The sequence below is a fragment of the Ictidomys tridecemlineatus genome, chromosome 2 (genome assembly GCF_052094955.1).
Source record: "Ictidomys tridecemlineatus isolate mIctTri1 chromosome 2, mIctTri1.hap1, whole genome shotgun sequence".
Taxonomy (NCBI): Eukaryota; Metazoa; Chordata; class Mammalia; order Rodentia; family Sciuridae; genus Ictidomys; species Ictidomys tridecemlineatus.
The window spans coordinates 10503686-10519123 of record NC_135478.1 but is presented as its reverse complement, the minus strand read 5'-3'; the positions used below and the strand labels follow the sequence as shown (position 1 = coordinate 10519123).

Below are 15438 nucleotides of genomic sequence, written 5' to 3'. Positions count from 1 at the left end.
GGGGGAGAAGGCCACGGGATGCTGGGGGAGGGGGGCAGAGTTTGGCATCTACAGGCCGAGGGACACCAAGGTCTGGTGGCGGCCACCGGGAAGCCAGGAGGCACCGAGGACCCCCCCTGTGGGGTTCAGAGGGAGCGGGGCCTGGGCGACACCTTCAGGTTTAAGGCCTCCAGAGCTGTCGGGAGAACAGGTCTCTGGGCTTTGTGGCAGCCATCCTGGGAGATGACAACGGAGGGTAGTGACAGCAGGACCCGGTGATCCTCCAGGTCCATGATCCAGAGCCTAGAGGCCATTTGCCTCTGGGGCCTCCCTAGGTTTAGCACCCACCGCAGGCCCAAGAAGGGTCCTTCCCAGCAGCGCGGCACCCCCACGCGCCTTCCAGGCCTCGCTAGACAGAACTGACGCTCCCCGATGCCCAGCCCAGAGTTGGGTGGCCACTGAGTCCCCTGCTGACAAGCCAGGCCACCCTCTTCTCTCCGGCCAGACTGGACCCTCCCTTATGGCGGGGAAGGGACCTGTGCAGATCACAAAGACACAGTCACCTCTGGACAGAGCCTGGGTTCTGACCCTGTGGGACGCCTCTTGGGTCAGGAGAGTGAGGGATGAGCACGCAGGACACACACGGGATTTCATGCAGCCTTGTCAGGTAGCCGCGTTCAGACCCCAGCCGCCTGGGACCCGCGACTCACCTGCAGGCGGCAGGCGGTTTGGCTGCCTGCTCTGTGCCGCCCTTTCCCAATGGGGACAATGACAAGCCCACCTGACAGGGTCATTTGAGGATTAAATAAGAACATGCCTGTTGACTCCTCGGGTGTCAAGTGCATACAGTAAGAGATTAATGAGAGCTGCCCAGTGCGGGAGGAAGGGTGCAGCCAGTGGTTGCTGCTTCAGATGGTCGCTTCCAGTCCCCTTCTGAGGTGAAGAGAGCCGTCCAGTCTGACTTGACACCCATGTCCATCGGTTTTTTGTTGCTGTGACTGAAACACCTGAACAGAGCCACTTGGAGGAGGGACAGTTTATTTTGGGCTCCTGGTTTCAGAGGTGCAGTCCATGGCCGACTGACTTCAGGACTCTGCGCCGACATGAGACAGAGCATCGCATGGTGATGAAAGGGCAGGGGAAGGGTTCCCAGCTCAGGGAAGGAGGGGGGGAGGGGGAGGGGGAGAGGGAGAGGAGGGAGGGAGGGGCCAGGAGCACCCCCCTCCCTCCTCTCCCTTCCAGGGCACCCCCCAACACACACACACAGTGACTTACTTCCTCCCACTAGGTCCCATCTCCCAGGGGTCTATTCAGCTATCAACAGAGTAATCCAGCAAGTGGATTAATCCACTGATTAATCCTGTGATTCCAACACGTGAACTTTTGAGGAAGTTCCAGCTCCAGACCATAACAACACTTTAACTCACTCCACCATTCATTGAGCACCTACTATGTGCCATGATCTGGTCTGTGATTGAAAAAGACCAGCTGGATAGAGATGGGTAGGAGGAGAAGCCCTTTGCTGTCACCAGGCGAGCGGCGAGGCCCGTCCTGAGCTGGTAGCAGAGCAGGTGGAGAAAGGTCTACAGGTCCAAGGTGGACTTGGAGTTGGGGTTGACAGGGTCAGCTAATGGACTGGACCCAAGGGATGAGATACAGAGGGGAAGCTACAGTGACCACGGACATGGTTTACCAATCATGTTGCTTAGGACCTCACTAAATTGCTGAAGCTGGCCTTGAACCCCATGTCCCAGCCTCTCTGAGCATTTCCAAAATTACCCCCAAACTTACTAGTCGAAAACAACATGTTGGGGCTGGGATTGTGGCTCAGCGGTAGAGCACTCGCCTAGCCCGGGTGGGACCTGGGTTCGATCCTTTATTTATAAAAATAAAGGCATTGTGTTGTGACCACCTACACCTAAAAATAAATATTTAAAAAATGTTGTTAATATGTCACAGTTTCTGGGAGTCAGGAATCCAGGTGTGGCATTGCTGGCTGCCTCTGGCTCAGAGTCACCTATAAAGGTACAATGCAGCCCGCAGCGAGAAGGCAAAGTGGAAACAGAGGATTGAATGGTGGTTTCCAAGGACGGGAGTCAGGGGAGGGATTGGGGAGATGTTGGTCAAAGGGTATAAAACTTGGGTTAGACAGGAGGAATAGTTCAAGAGATCTATTACAACATGGTAACCGTAGGTAATAACAATAGATCACATACTTGAAAATCACCAAGAGATTTTAAATGTTCTCTGCACGCACACACACAGACACACACACAGTAAGTGATACAGATGGTCTTCAGCTCTTCAACAGTGAGGGTGTAGCCCAACAAGCCTATTGTAAGCTGAAAATCCCATGTCAACATTGATTCAGGCTTCATTAATTAGGTACATTTGACACACTAACCTCCCAACATGCCAACTGAGCCACAGTGCCTGGTACAGTGATGGTGGTTTCCCATGATGCTCTTGGTGCTGATGGGAAGAGGCGCCTCCCTGGGGTTACCCAGCCTTGTGAGAGGACGGGGACAGCATATTGCTAGCCTGGGAAAAGATAAAAATTCAGAATATGATTTCTACTGAATGCAGAGTGCTTTTGCATCATTATAAAGTTAAAAAATCAGAAGTGGAACCATCCTATGTCAGGAACCATCCAAAATAAATATGCTAATTAGTTCCATTTAGCCATTTCACAATGTATACATACTTCACAGCATCATGGAGAACACCATAAGTATGTACAATTTTAATTTGTCAATTAAGAAATTTAGAAAATAGGGCTGGGGTCGTGGCTCAGTGGTAGAGCGCTTGCCTAGCACGCGTGAGGCACTGGGTTCGATCCTCAGCACCACATAAAAATAAAATAAAGGTATTGGGTCCACCCACAACTAAAGAATAAATATTAGAAAATAAAGGATTGATTTTTTAAAAATTAGAAAATAACCAAGTGGGTATGAAGGCATTCCAATAAAAAAAAAAAAGATGGGAACAGAGGCTGGGGTCTCATCTGAAGTCTTGACTGGGGAGGATCCACTTTCCAGGTCGGGAGGTGTCGGTGGATGAAGTTCCTCACTGGCTATTGGTCGGAGGCCCCTCCAGCTCCTCAGCTTGTGGGCAGCTCGCAGCCTGCAGCAGATTCCCTCAGAGGCAGAAAGAGAGAAAGCAAGACAGGAGCAGCCATCTTTTTTGCAACCTAATCTCAGAAGTGACATCCATCACTTTGGCCACATTCTGTGGTCTAGAGCAAGTCGCAGAGTTCAGCCACACTCAGAGGGTGGCACAAGGGTGCGGTGGTCTTGCAGGCTGCGCCCTTGCCCGTCAGTCTGATGGTGTCCTATCACCAGCACGTGTGACTGTTTGCCAAGGGTTCTGGAGAATCCTTCCCCCTGCTGGCACCTGTCAACCAATAAAGGCTGGGAGTGGAGGATGATCACCCTGCTCCCTCCGCCTTTCCTAAGATAATGTCAGGTTTTGTCCCAGAGGCGCCCAGAGGAGTTCCAGCCTGGAGATCCCAGCATCACCTCTCTGTCTGCACTGTTTCCCAGCTGCCCTCCCTTCCGCCCCTGGTCTCCTGTCTCCCCAAAGAGTGTTTCCTGTGGTCACCTCACAGGTAAACCCTTGTCCTCAGATCCAACTGTCTGGTATGGCTTGGATAGGTGGCACCCCCAAGAGCTCCCGTGGGAGACCATGAAAGGACGTTCACAGGTGGAATGATGAGGTCACCAGCGCTGTAGCCTCACCACTGGATTAATCCACTTGAATGGATCAACTGGGCTGTGGCTGGAGGAAGCCGGGTCACTGGAGGTGTGGCGTTGGGGTTTATATTCTACCCCTGGTGAGCAGAGTTCTCTGCTTCCTCAGGAGAGGAAGGTGAGCAGGAGCTGAGCAGGCTTCCAGTGCTATGCCCTGCCGCCATGATGTTCTGCCCCACCTTAGGCTCCAACCCTGGGGTCAGCTGACCACGGACCGAACCTCCGAAACCGTGAGCCACAATCAACTTTTCCTCCTCTACGTTGTTCTTGTCAGGTCTTTCGGTCACAGCGAGGCAAAGCTGACTTCAGTAGCGTCTCAGGATGCGCTTCCAGAAAACCCAACTGCCCTCAGTTTCTAGAGTTGCCGCAATCAATGACCGTGATCTTGGGAATTCACCCCTCACAGATCTGGAGAGAAGGGGTCCAAAGTCAAGGTGTTGGCAGGGCTGGGCTCCCTTTGAAAGCTCAAGGGGGAGAACTCTCCCTTGTTTTCCTCGTAGCTCTCGGTATTTTACAGTCTTTGGTGTTCCTTGACTTGTACCTTCATCACATGAATAAGGGGGAGGGGGCCATAAAGGTGGGAGGGAAAGTTCTGAAGTGCAAGATCCCAGCACCTGAGAAGCAACCATTGGATCCAACAGGTTGGAGCCCTCCTCGTGGCTGGGTGGGGCAAAAGCCTGACTGGAGAAAGACGGAGAGGACCAGAGAAGAGCCACTGGAACCAGCAAGAGCTCCTGGGACTTTTGCTGAGAGAGAGAGAATGTATGAGTTTCCTATAGCTGCTATAACAAATGACCACAGAGAGGAGGGTTTAAAAGCAAAGAACAGGGCTGGGGCTATGGCTCAGTGGTAGAGCACTCATCTTGCATGCGTGATGCACTGGGTCAGATCCTCAGGACCACATTAAAATAAAATAAAGGTTTGGTGTCTACCTACGGCTGTTTATATATAAACAGAACAGAAAACAAAACAAAAGAAAAATTGATTCTCTCACAGTTTTGGAGGCCAGAAGTCCTCCACTGGGCCATAGTGGAGTGTTACTCTGGAGGCTCTAGGGGGGGATGCTTCCTTCTTCTTGCTCCCCGTGCTCCTTGGCTTGTGGCTGCATCCCTCCAATTTCTGCCTCCATCTTCCATGGACTTGTGTGTGTGTGTGTGTGTGTGTGTGTGTGTGAGAGAGAGAGAGAGAGAGAGAGAGAGAGAGACAGACTACAGATGGAACCTCAGGGCCCTGCATATGGTAGTGGGTGCTCTGCCACTGAGCTACATCCCAGCCCCTTTCTTACATTTGTTTTAAATTTATTTTTGAGACAGGATCTTGCTCAGTTGCTCAGGGTGGCCTCAAATTTGTGGTCCTCCTGCCTCCGCCTCTTGAGCAGCTGGGATTACAAGTAGGTCCTGCTGTGCCCGGCTTCATGGGTCCTTTTCCCGTTCCTCTTTGTTTCCCTTCCTCTTTGCTCAAAAGGACACTTCTCAGTGCATCTAAGACACACCTCAATCCGGATGATCTCGTGTGGAGATTCTTAATCACACCTTTGAAGCCCTTTTTCTTTCCCCAGCAGGGCACAGTGGTACACCTTTGTAATGTCAGCAACTTGGGAGGCTGAGGCAGGAGGATGGCAAGTTCAAGGCTAGCCTCAGCAACTTAGCAAGGCCCTCTCTCAATATAAAAAAAGAGCTGAGAATGTGGCTCAGTGGTAAAGTGCCTCTCAGTTCACTCCCCAGTGAAAGACCCTAGCCCAGTCAGCCTAGTTACCTAAGGCCAAGATATGAAACCAAGATACCAGGCACGCCATAAACAGGTTCAGGCGCCAGGCATGCTTTCCGGACAACCGGTTGAAGAACAGAGCACCCGCATCCTGAGGCATGAATGAATAAACCGGAACAGATAAGCAGGAACAGAAAGAATAGAATGCAGACCTGTGGTTTTTGGAATGCAGACCTGTACCCCCTAGGTGGCCTACATGCTAGATTTAAACAAACCAATAAGAAACCTGTTGCTTCCCGCGCCTGCGAAACCTGTCCCAAACCCTATAAAAATCTCTGTATCCCCAAGCCCGGTGTGCCAGTTCACCAAAGCTCCGGCTGAGGTTCTGCTGGGCACCCGCAGGTGCCTGTGTCCCAATAAACCAACCTCTTGCTTTTGCAGCCAGTGTTTCGTGTGATTCTCCTTGGACAGGGACACGGGGGTCTTTCATTGGACGGGGGTCTTTCACCAGTACCAACAGGAACAAACAGCCCCCGCCAAACAAAACAAAAACTTTTAAAAATAATGATAATAATAATAATAAGTCCTGTTCATTGGTTCTGGAGGTTAGGGTTAGGAACATGGACACATATCTTTGGAGAGAGAGCTACCGTTTAAATCATCACATGGAGGAAAGGGACAGGACAGGGGAACTGGCAGGTAGGGGGTGGCTTAAAAAACCAAACGCTGTGCTCTGAATATTCCCATTTCCCCCCAAATACCATTTCCCCAACCCCCAAGGTAGGGGCACTAAGAAGTGGGAGGTGAGGGCGAGAGACTTCATGGATGGGGTTGGCGCCCTTACACTCCTGCTCCTCCGTGGGGTTGGAGTGACAAACTCTCCATCTCTGTCTGCAGGAACAGGCTGGCACCTTGATGGTGACTTCCAGCCTCCAGGGCTGGGAACAATAACTGTTTGTTGTTAAGAAACCAGCCTGTCTCTGGCGTTGGCCGCCGCCTGGGCTAAGGCACCACTCGGCCTTGGGAGCTGCTGTTTCCACACAGGAGTTACGATGACAGCTGCTGGCACTGAGATGACAGGGCCACATATGCATGGGATGGCCCCACATCATTCCTGGGGCCTGGGGAGTTGGCGTCTCCCAGGTCAGAGCCTGTACCATGTCCTTTCAACCCAGAGGCGTCGGCCAAGGGAGTCCCCTGCAGCTGGCTGGCTCTGCCCACCCATGTCCTTCAAGTGTTGGCCTGAAGGTCCCTTCCACAGAGAGATGCTGGTGTCACCAAGATCCAACCGCCCATTCCCAGTACACCCCACACCCTCTTCAGAGTAGCCTCCACAGTTGCAGTCACCTTGTTTTGCAGGACTATGTTTTGATGTCACTCTCTGCTGCTTCTAGAACATGATCCCTGGTGGGGCACGGCTTGGAGACTTATTTACCCTGAATTCCCAGGGCCGAGCTCGGGCATGGCACCCAGTAGACGCTGGGTAAGTGTGCCCAGGTTTCCAAACAGACCCCTTCCCCCAGGCCAAGGGGATGTGTGGGAGCTGGGACCAGCAACCCGCCATCAGGCAGGTGACCTGAATGTCCTGGAATCCTCTCTGAGGTGACAGGGACATTGAACCTCTAGGCACAGTCTCACGCACACAGAGACTGAGCTCCCCCCCCCCCCATCCCCAATTTCTCGATGGAATATTTTTCCCCTCCCCGCGGCAGAAAATGAACCATTATTAAAACAACTCGGCGACCGGCCGGGAAAACCCATTTGCAGCGATTTATATCGTGTGGCCGCCGCTGCAGAGAGGAAATGGGAGGAGAGGCGCGGGGTGGAGGCGCGGGGTGAAAAATCACATTCCATCACGGGGAGAACAGATGGGATTTTTTCCCCTCCCCTTTCTCCCTCTTCTGGGGCTTGGAGTCAGGAATCATGTCAGCCGCGGATTTGCTGCAGGTGCTGCGACGGGGGCGATCCTGAGAGGGCGGCCCAGGGGAGCTGCAGGGCCCCGGGGTCCCCAGTGGCTTGGGAGACCACCCAGGGCCCCTCCTGCCCCTGCCGACCCGCTCTGCTCCCGGGGCCTGTGGGGACAGCCTGGTCCATCCCCATCCCCCAAGCTCAGTGTGTTAATTTTAATTTTTTTTGCAGCCCAGGGGATGGAACCCAGGGCCTCCTGCGTGCCAGCCAAGGACTGTCCCCAGAGCAGGGCCCCGAGCCCCACAGGCTCACGTCTTCCCATCGCCTGACCTGCCCTGTCTGCCCCTGGCCTCGCTCCCGGCCCCTCTCCTGGAGGGCAGGGCCACCTTCTGCCCTGCTCTGTTGCATCCCGGGGCACAGAACACACACGGCCTGCGCTCTCCCGCTCTCCCGTCTGCGACATTAGCTCACCCTCTGCCACCGGTCCCACCAGGACGCCCCGGGGTCAGACCCTGATGGCATTTTTGATGCCTCCACCCTCCCCACCAAGCGGGGAGCCGGCTGCAGGAAGGGGCCTGTTCCATTTGTTTCCTTCGCGGCTGGATCCCCGTCCCCACCCCCACCCCACCCCCAAAGCCCGATCCACTGCCGGCTTCTCGGATCGGGTGGGGGGTGGCGGAGACCAACAGGACTGAGTCATTCCGCTATTTAAAAGCCGTCAGAAGCTTCTCTCCTTCAGACCCCAGCAGACACCTCCGCACCTGCCCAGCCCCATGGGGGGTCCCCTTCCCACTCCTGAGTGTCCGCCTCTGTGGGCGCTGCGCCCCCCCACCCCAGACACCCTGCGCCCCCCTCGGGGTCCACGGCTGGAGCCCAGGGCTTCGGCACCCAGAGCCGAATCAGTCCGCGGATGGGATCTGCTCCGCCCGTGAGAAGAAATTTTAATGAATCTCCAGCTTTTAAATATCAGGTGATTCTTGCATAAAAATCTGGATGCTTTAGCGCTCCATCAAAGGACGCAGCCCCAGGGGACAGCGAGAGGATGGCTAGCGGGTCCAGGGGGGCAGCTGGTTAAGAGGAATCACTTCTGTGGCTCTATAGCACAGTAGGGTGACTACGGCGGGCGACAATTAATTGTATATTTCAAAATAGGGAAGAGACAGGGTTTTGAATGTTCCCAACACAAAGGATAAATGTCTGAGGTGACAGATGCGCCAGTGACCCTGATGTGATCGTTTTACGTGGTATGTATGTATGGAAACGTCCCCTCATAGCCCATACATGTGCACAATTATCATGCGTCCATTGAACTTTTTAAAATCTACTTGTTAAAAGACAAGATCCGCCCTCTGCCAAGCCAGCCGAGGGCCTGCTCCCTGCAGGGGCGTGCTCACCAGGGCGGCTCCGGAGCAGAGGGAGCTGGGTGGGCTGCTTCCCTGCAGAAAGGGGTTAAGGAGACCCTGGGCCTACATGCTTGCTTTGGAGTCATCCCACCTTCCTCTTCTGGAATCTTCCATCTGCCCATCTGGAGTGACTCTTCCCTTCTGTACCTAGCCTGCTGGCCAGCGAGGCTGCCCTGTGTCTGGACCCACGGGTGGGCTCTGGGTCCTCTGGGTCAGGCAGAGGGCCATTGATCATGTTGGGCACCTCTCCATCCACAGAGCCTGCCCTGCCCTCAGGTTCTGGTAATTTCTTCCTCCCTGGCCTCAAAACCTAGGGGTGGACGTGGGCAGTCACCTGCTTAGCCACCGCAATCCCCACCGCGCCCTACTGCCTCCCTGAGGCTGGAGTTGAACCACCACCGATGCTCGCAGTCTTCTTAACGCAGCAGCTACGTGGAGGATTTCAATCCCCTCCTGTCCCCTACAGGTTGTGACCTGCTGCAGGGCCCCTTTGTGATGTCACTTCTGCTGTAAGGAGGTTCCCGTCAGCCCCGAACCCCACAGCCCATGTGACGGTGCCCATGGGTAAGCCCCTGCTCTTCCTCATTCCTTTCCCTACCGTCAGTCCTTCAGCTTATCCCCCCATTCGGAGGCCAGATGTTGAAATTAGGGGTGAGCAGGCAGCGCCCCACCTCGGCTGCTCAGGGGAGAAGCCTTCCTGCCTGAAGGGAAGCTCCTGGTGGCCCCTGGGCTCGTGGTCCCCTGGCCCCAGACTCTGCCGCATCTTCACGTAGGTTTCTTCTCCCCCTTCGCCCCTTCTCCTCTAGGACGCTTGTCACTGGATTTGGGGGCCATCTTAATACAGAAGGAGTTCATTGCAAAAGTCCCACCTGCAAAAAGACCCTCTGTCCACGTGAGGCTCCGGCATGCATGACCGCGTCCCTCCAAAGTCCACGTGTTGGACCGCGGTGGATGGGATGCTGCTCCAAGGAGGGACCCTTCGAAGGTGGTTGGACCTCGAGGTCTCCTTCCTCCTGAGAGGGATTAATGCCTTTAGAAAAGGGCCTGAGCAGGAACGATAGCTCCTCTGCACCCTTCTGTCTCTTCTGCCATGTGAGGACAGAAGGACGCAGAACAAAGCACCATCTTGGAGTCTGAGAGGGATTCCCCACCAGACTCCAAATCCGCTGGTGCCTTGACCTTGGACTTTCCAGCCTCCAGTAAGTTCATATGTATAAAATCATACGTATAAAATCTCCCCAGTTCTGGGGATTAAGCCCAGGAGCACTGTACCACTGAGCTACATTCCCCAGCTCTCTCTCTCACTCTCTCTCTCTCTCTCTCTCTTTTTTTTTTTTTGCTGAGTTGCTGAGGCTGGCCTCAAACTTGTGATCCTCCTGCCTCAGCCTCCCCAGTAGCTGCAATTACAGGTGAGTGCCCCGGGTGCCCAGTTCCCAGTTCAAATTCCTATTCTTCATAAATGACCCGGTTTGAGGCACTTTGTTACAGCAGTAGGGATGGATGCAGACCCTCAGGGGTCTTGTTTTGTGGACATGGCCACCATTCAGTCAACTCCGGGCCTCTCAGTGTCTCTCTCGGCTCTCTCAGTGTTTTGAGGCCAGAGGAGATTCAGAGCCGGCCGCCCGCACCGCCCCAGAAGCCTGCTGGATGGAGCTGAGCGGTTGTCATTTCTCTCCCACACGTCAGGCTCCGAGTTCCTGTCAGCAGCTTGCCTCTGGCCTCTGACCTGCCCGCCCCACATCTCTGCAGGGCTGACAGGTGGGTTAAGAGGGAGCGCTCCCTGGAGCCAAGACACACTTTTTGCCTCCAAGCTGCCTCAGCCCTCCGAACATCAAGATCCAGAGGCCTGCCCCCGCCTTCCTCGGCCCCTCCGCCTTGCTCCCAGAGGACCGGCCTCAGCCTCCGGTCCTCTCCCTCCATTTCCAAATGGCCGCTGCTCCAGGGCCACGCGAGCCCAAGGTGGGTTTATTTGCCGCGTGTGGGTTAACATTTTCCTGTTTTCTTTTGGAGGTAAAATCCACACAAGATGGACCCTACGTACAACCCTGAGCGGGGAGCTCAGGTGGTGAGGCCCCGGGTGCCATCCCCAAGTTAAAACGAAGTGCCACTCAGTGGGTTTTGTGTATTTAAGCATTGGGCACCTGTCACCTCGGATTCCAGAACATTCTCATCACCTCAAAAGCAGTCATTTCCTGTTTCCCTTCCCCCCAGGCCCTGGCAAACCGTGATCTGCTCTCTGGATCTCTGGATCTTCCTATCCTGAACAATTCATAGACAGGTAATCAGTTTTGAGACCTTTGGTGTCTGGTTTCTGTTACTGAGCGTCATGTCTTCAAGCGCCACCCATGGGGTGAGGTGACTCTGTTATGGGGATGCGTGGAAAGCTTGAAAGGAAAGGCCTGAAGTACGCCTGTAATCCCAGTGGCCCCGGAGGCTGAGGCAGGAGGATCGCAAGTTCGAGGCCAGCCTCAGCAAAAGTGAGGCACTGAGCAGCTCAGTGAGACCCTGTCTCTAAATAAATACAAAACAGGGCTGGGATGTGGCTCAGTGGGCGAGTGCCCCTGAGTTCAATCCTTAGTATCAAAAAAAAAAAAAAAAAAAAAAAAAAAAGGTCTGTGGCCCTTGTCCCCACTCACCAGCTGCAAGATACGGACCAGAAAGCTGCTGTCCCCAAGAGTCCCTCTCCCAGTGCCTCTGATTCAGAGCAAGTATGCCTCCAACCCCAAGGGACATTTATCAAACTGGGATCTGGTGGGTAGTGATGATCATGTCCTATAATGCACAGGACATACCACCAAGAAACAACCATCGCAAACATCATTGGTGACGTGGTTAGGAAACCCTGTGCTCTGGGCTCTCTATAGATTACTTCTGTCTGCCCTGGAACATCACAAAAAGGTTCATACAGTGTCTTTTGTTTGTATCTTGCTTCTTTTGCTGAGATTCACTCACGCTGCATGTATCAATAGCCCTTCTTTTTCGCTGCTGCATTGTATTCCGTCTTATGAATACAGTATCCCAAGTTATTTTCCATTGGCCAGTTGATGACCACTTGAGCAGTGTCCAGTGTCTGGCAATCATGAACGAAGCTGCCATGAACATCAGTGTTTGTATCTTTTGAGGGACATAAGCTCCTGTTCCCATTGGGAATCAACCCAGGAACAGAATTCCTGAGTTGTAGCAATAAAACATTTGCAGATTCCTGGGTGAAGTTCACACTCAGAGAATTTTGCACGATGCTGTGGTGTGGATCTTCAATGTCCTCCAAAAGCTCAACACACTGTTACAGGTTTGATCCCCAGTTGGGTGCTATTGGGTGGTGGAGGAACCTTTATGATGTGGGACCTAGAGAGGGATTTTCGGCCACTGGGGGTATGCCCTCTGAAAGGCCTGTGGAACCCTCATATTTTCATCTCTTTTCTTTCTCTTTTCCACCACAAGGTGAATGAGTCTGTTCCCATACATGCTTCCTCCATGAGGCGCTGCCTCACCACCGGCCCAGAAGCAACAGGGCCAACTGATCTTGCACTGGAACCGTCTTTCTCTGTAAGTCTACTTAGCTCATGTATTTTGCCACAGTAACGTAAAACTTACCAACACACAGCCACCCTAATTTCCAGCTTCCCAGATCCCACATGGTAGCATCTGGAGTACGACTTCAGCCCTCACAGCTGCTGCCCTCCCCTGCCACCGGCCTCCCATGTGCCCCCCTGGTGTATTTTCATTCCACCGTCAATATTTGGTTCTTCAAGTCCTACAGGGCCCATGCAAGGCTGGGAATCACCTCTGCCTTCCCGTGGCCACAGACTCAACCTCATGGCACCCACTGACATCCCGCATGTCCCTTTCCAACCCCCTTCCCCACCTCTCTCCACCCTGCAGTGCTGACATCCACTTTGACCCCAAACTCAGAACCCTGTAGACTCTGCATTGCCTCAGGCCCCACCACTCCCTATTGCCCTATTGCAGTCTGGACCCTGATGGATTTTTTTTTCTTGACAACCTTCTCAGGACCTTTGAGTTCACGGTTCTCAATGCTTAGACCACGGGGGTCTTCTGTGGAGCCACAGCCTTCCACACCACTCCCCAACACAGACTTCCCGGGTCCCAAGCCAAAGAAGGCCTCCGTGCCCTCCCTCAGTCCCTGCCTGTCTGCCACCTGCCACACCTGCCTTGTCCAGGTGGGGCTGCGTGTGGGGCTGCGTGTGTCGCATTCACTGCTGATTTCCTCCAGTGAATCCCGGCTGTGACAAACGCACGCAGGAAGTTGGGTGTGGTGGCACACGCTGGTAATCCCAGGGACTCGGGAGGCTGAAGCAGGAGGATCACAAGTCAGCAAGGTTCTGTCCCAGAATAAAAACTAAAAAGGGCTGCAGATGTCGCTCAGGTGGAGGGCACTTGCCTGTCACCTGGGAGGCCTGGGTTCAGTCCCCACCCCCGCCACAACATACACACAGACACGCAGGAGAAAGTGAGCAAGTGTGGCCGCACCTTCTGCAGAAGCTACCTGGGCTTCTAGGATGACCTTGGCAGGCATCGGAGAAGTCACACCCACTCCTGCCCCCACCAACGACAGAAATGGCCTGAAGAAGTCCGAGCTCCTTCTCTGGGATTCTCTAACCCACAGATCAGTCCACCCCCAATCGCCCCCGCGCTGCCCAAGCACTGTCCAGTCTCCCCCTCGAGCAGTCAGGGCAGGTCCCCGGGCTCTCCCTGCCTCCTCACCTGCTCACCTGTCTTCTGGTCTCCCCAACTTTGCTCCATGCTCTGGGTGGCTTCCTCCCACCCCACCCGCCCTCTCTGCCCCTCACATCTCCTCCACCCCAAGCCCTGGTCACACCCCAGGCCCAGGTTCCTCAACTCGAGGCTGGCTCTCTGTGCTCCTGGCTCCCCCTGCACCCCTCCGGGCCTCGCACCTGTTGGGAAAGCGCTCCCCCTTCTCACCACCCACCTCCCAGGCATTTTCCACTCAGCCGACCCCACTTCGGACACGTTCAGTTCTCTCCCTTCACCCCCACTTCGCCCTCTCACACCCCAGCTCTGCCTTCTTCACCGACCTTCCTCCTGCGCACCTGGGGGGAAGGCGGGGCCTGCTCACCTGCGGCCGCAGAGCAGCGGAGCAGCGGCCTCTAGTGGCCGGGGAGGGAAGCGCCACCTAACTGGCTCCCGGGTGCCTAACCTGGACGCCCCGCCACTCACACCTGTCTGTGGCTCCGACCCGAACCAGGGCCACTCCTTCACCTTCTGCTGGCCGCTCACTGTGTGCCCGGGGTCGTTCTGGGGTTGAGCACAAGCAGTGAACAAGAAGCAAGCATCCTTGGCCTCAAGAAGCTGATATTCGGTGATGGGACAGATCAATAAAAGCTCGAGTGGGCGAGGAGATCGCGTGTCAGTTTCCCGTCCTTATAACACATACCCGAGGGCTGGGGACATAGCTCAGATGGTAGAGCGCTTGCCTTGCATGCACAAGGCCCTGGGTTCAATCCCCAGTGACACACACACACACACACACACACACACACACGACATAAATCAACTTATAAAGAGGCAAATGGTTTACTTTAGCCCACAGTTTTGGAGGTTTCAGCCCATGATTGGTTGACCCTACAGCGTGGTGTTGCAAATATGTCGGTAAATATGGTCTGTTCCAAGGTGGAAATACTATGGGGGGGAGGGAATGGATAAAAGGAGAGGACAGTTGTGGAGCAGGGAGGATGACATTTGCAGTTCTCAATGGAGGGGTCAGGAGCAGATACCTGGGCAGAGTCCAGGGGGTGCAAAGGCCAGGGGACACCATCCACTCTGCCTCTAAGATGCGCCCCAAACCCCACCTTCCACCCCAGCAGCTGATCCAGGTCTCAGTCACCTGCCTCTCACTAGGTGACCATGGGGGCCCTTTCCTAATCTCCCTGCTTCCTCTCAAGTCACCCCTATATATTTTTTTTCTTGGTACAGGGATTGAACTCAGGGCACTCAATTACTGAGCCACGTTTCCAGCTCTTTTTTTTAATTATTTTTATTTAGAGACAGGGACTCACTGAGTTGCTTAGCACCTCACTGTTGTTGATGCTGGATTTGAACTGGTGATTCTCCTGCCTCAGCCTCCTGAGCTGCTGGGATTATGGCATGTGCCATACGGACACCGTGCCTGGTGTCCCCCTACACGTTTTTAAGCTGAGGTAAAATAAGCATAACATAGAATTAACCCCTACCCATTTCAGAGTGGACAATTCATGGTGTTGACTATACTCACGGTGTCTAGTTCCAAATCATTTTCATTTTTTTTCTTTCTTCCCCTGGCTACTGGGGATTGGCACCTAACACTGAGCTACACGCCCCACCCCCCCAGCCCTCTTTTAGTTTTTATTTTGAGACAGAGTCCTGTTAAATTGCTGAGGCTGGGCTTGAACTTGCGATCCTCCTGCCTCACTCCTGCTTGCCACCGTATTTGGCTTTGGACTTTTAAAATTGACCTCATTTTCTTTTTCCATTCATCCACTGATGGACATTGGGTTGTTTCCACCTTTTGGCAATTGAGAATACTGCTGCCACGGACATTCACATACAAGTATCGGCTAGTGCAACCGTTTTCTGTTCTTTAGATTCTATACCTAGAAGTGAAACCGATAGATCATACGGTAATTTTTGTGTTGCTCTTGTTGAAGAACTGTCCCTATAATCTTTTAAATACT

The 15438-nt window shown here is 53.9% G+C and overlaps 2 long non-coding RNA genes across 4 annotated transcripts; one reads left to right on the top strand and one right to left on the bottom strand.

Annotated features, from left to right (window-relative positions):
• Window positions 1-2262: 2262 nt before the first annotated feature.
• On the bottom strand, window positions 2263-10510 carry LOC144374558 (uncharacterized). Its single transcript, XR_013433935.1, has 2 exons — window positions 9616-10510; window positions 2263-2520 (listed from the first exon to the last, which is right to left on the bottom strand). It is a non-coding gene; the product is annotated as an uncharacterized LOC144374558 (long non-coding RNA).
• On the top strand, window positions 7311-14126 carry LOC110599212 (uncharacterized). Of its 3 annotated transcripts, none has more exons than XR_013433927.1 (10): window positions 7311-7382; window positions 7575-8313; window positions 8496-8587; window positions 9213-9310; window positions 9553-9945; window positions 10091-10155; window positions 10433-10705; window positions 10958-12035; window positions 12188-12292; window positions 12758-14126. It is a non-coding gene; the product is annotated as an uncharacterized LOC110599212 (long non-coding RNA). The 3 variants fall into 3 exon arrangements; XR_013433917.1 differs by having other exon boundaries at window positions 10334-10705; XR_013433924.1 differs by having other exon boundaries at window positions 9553-10155.
• The last annotated feature ends 1312 nt before the right edge of the window (window positions 14127-15438 follow it).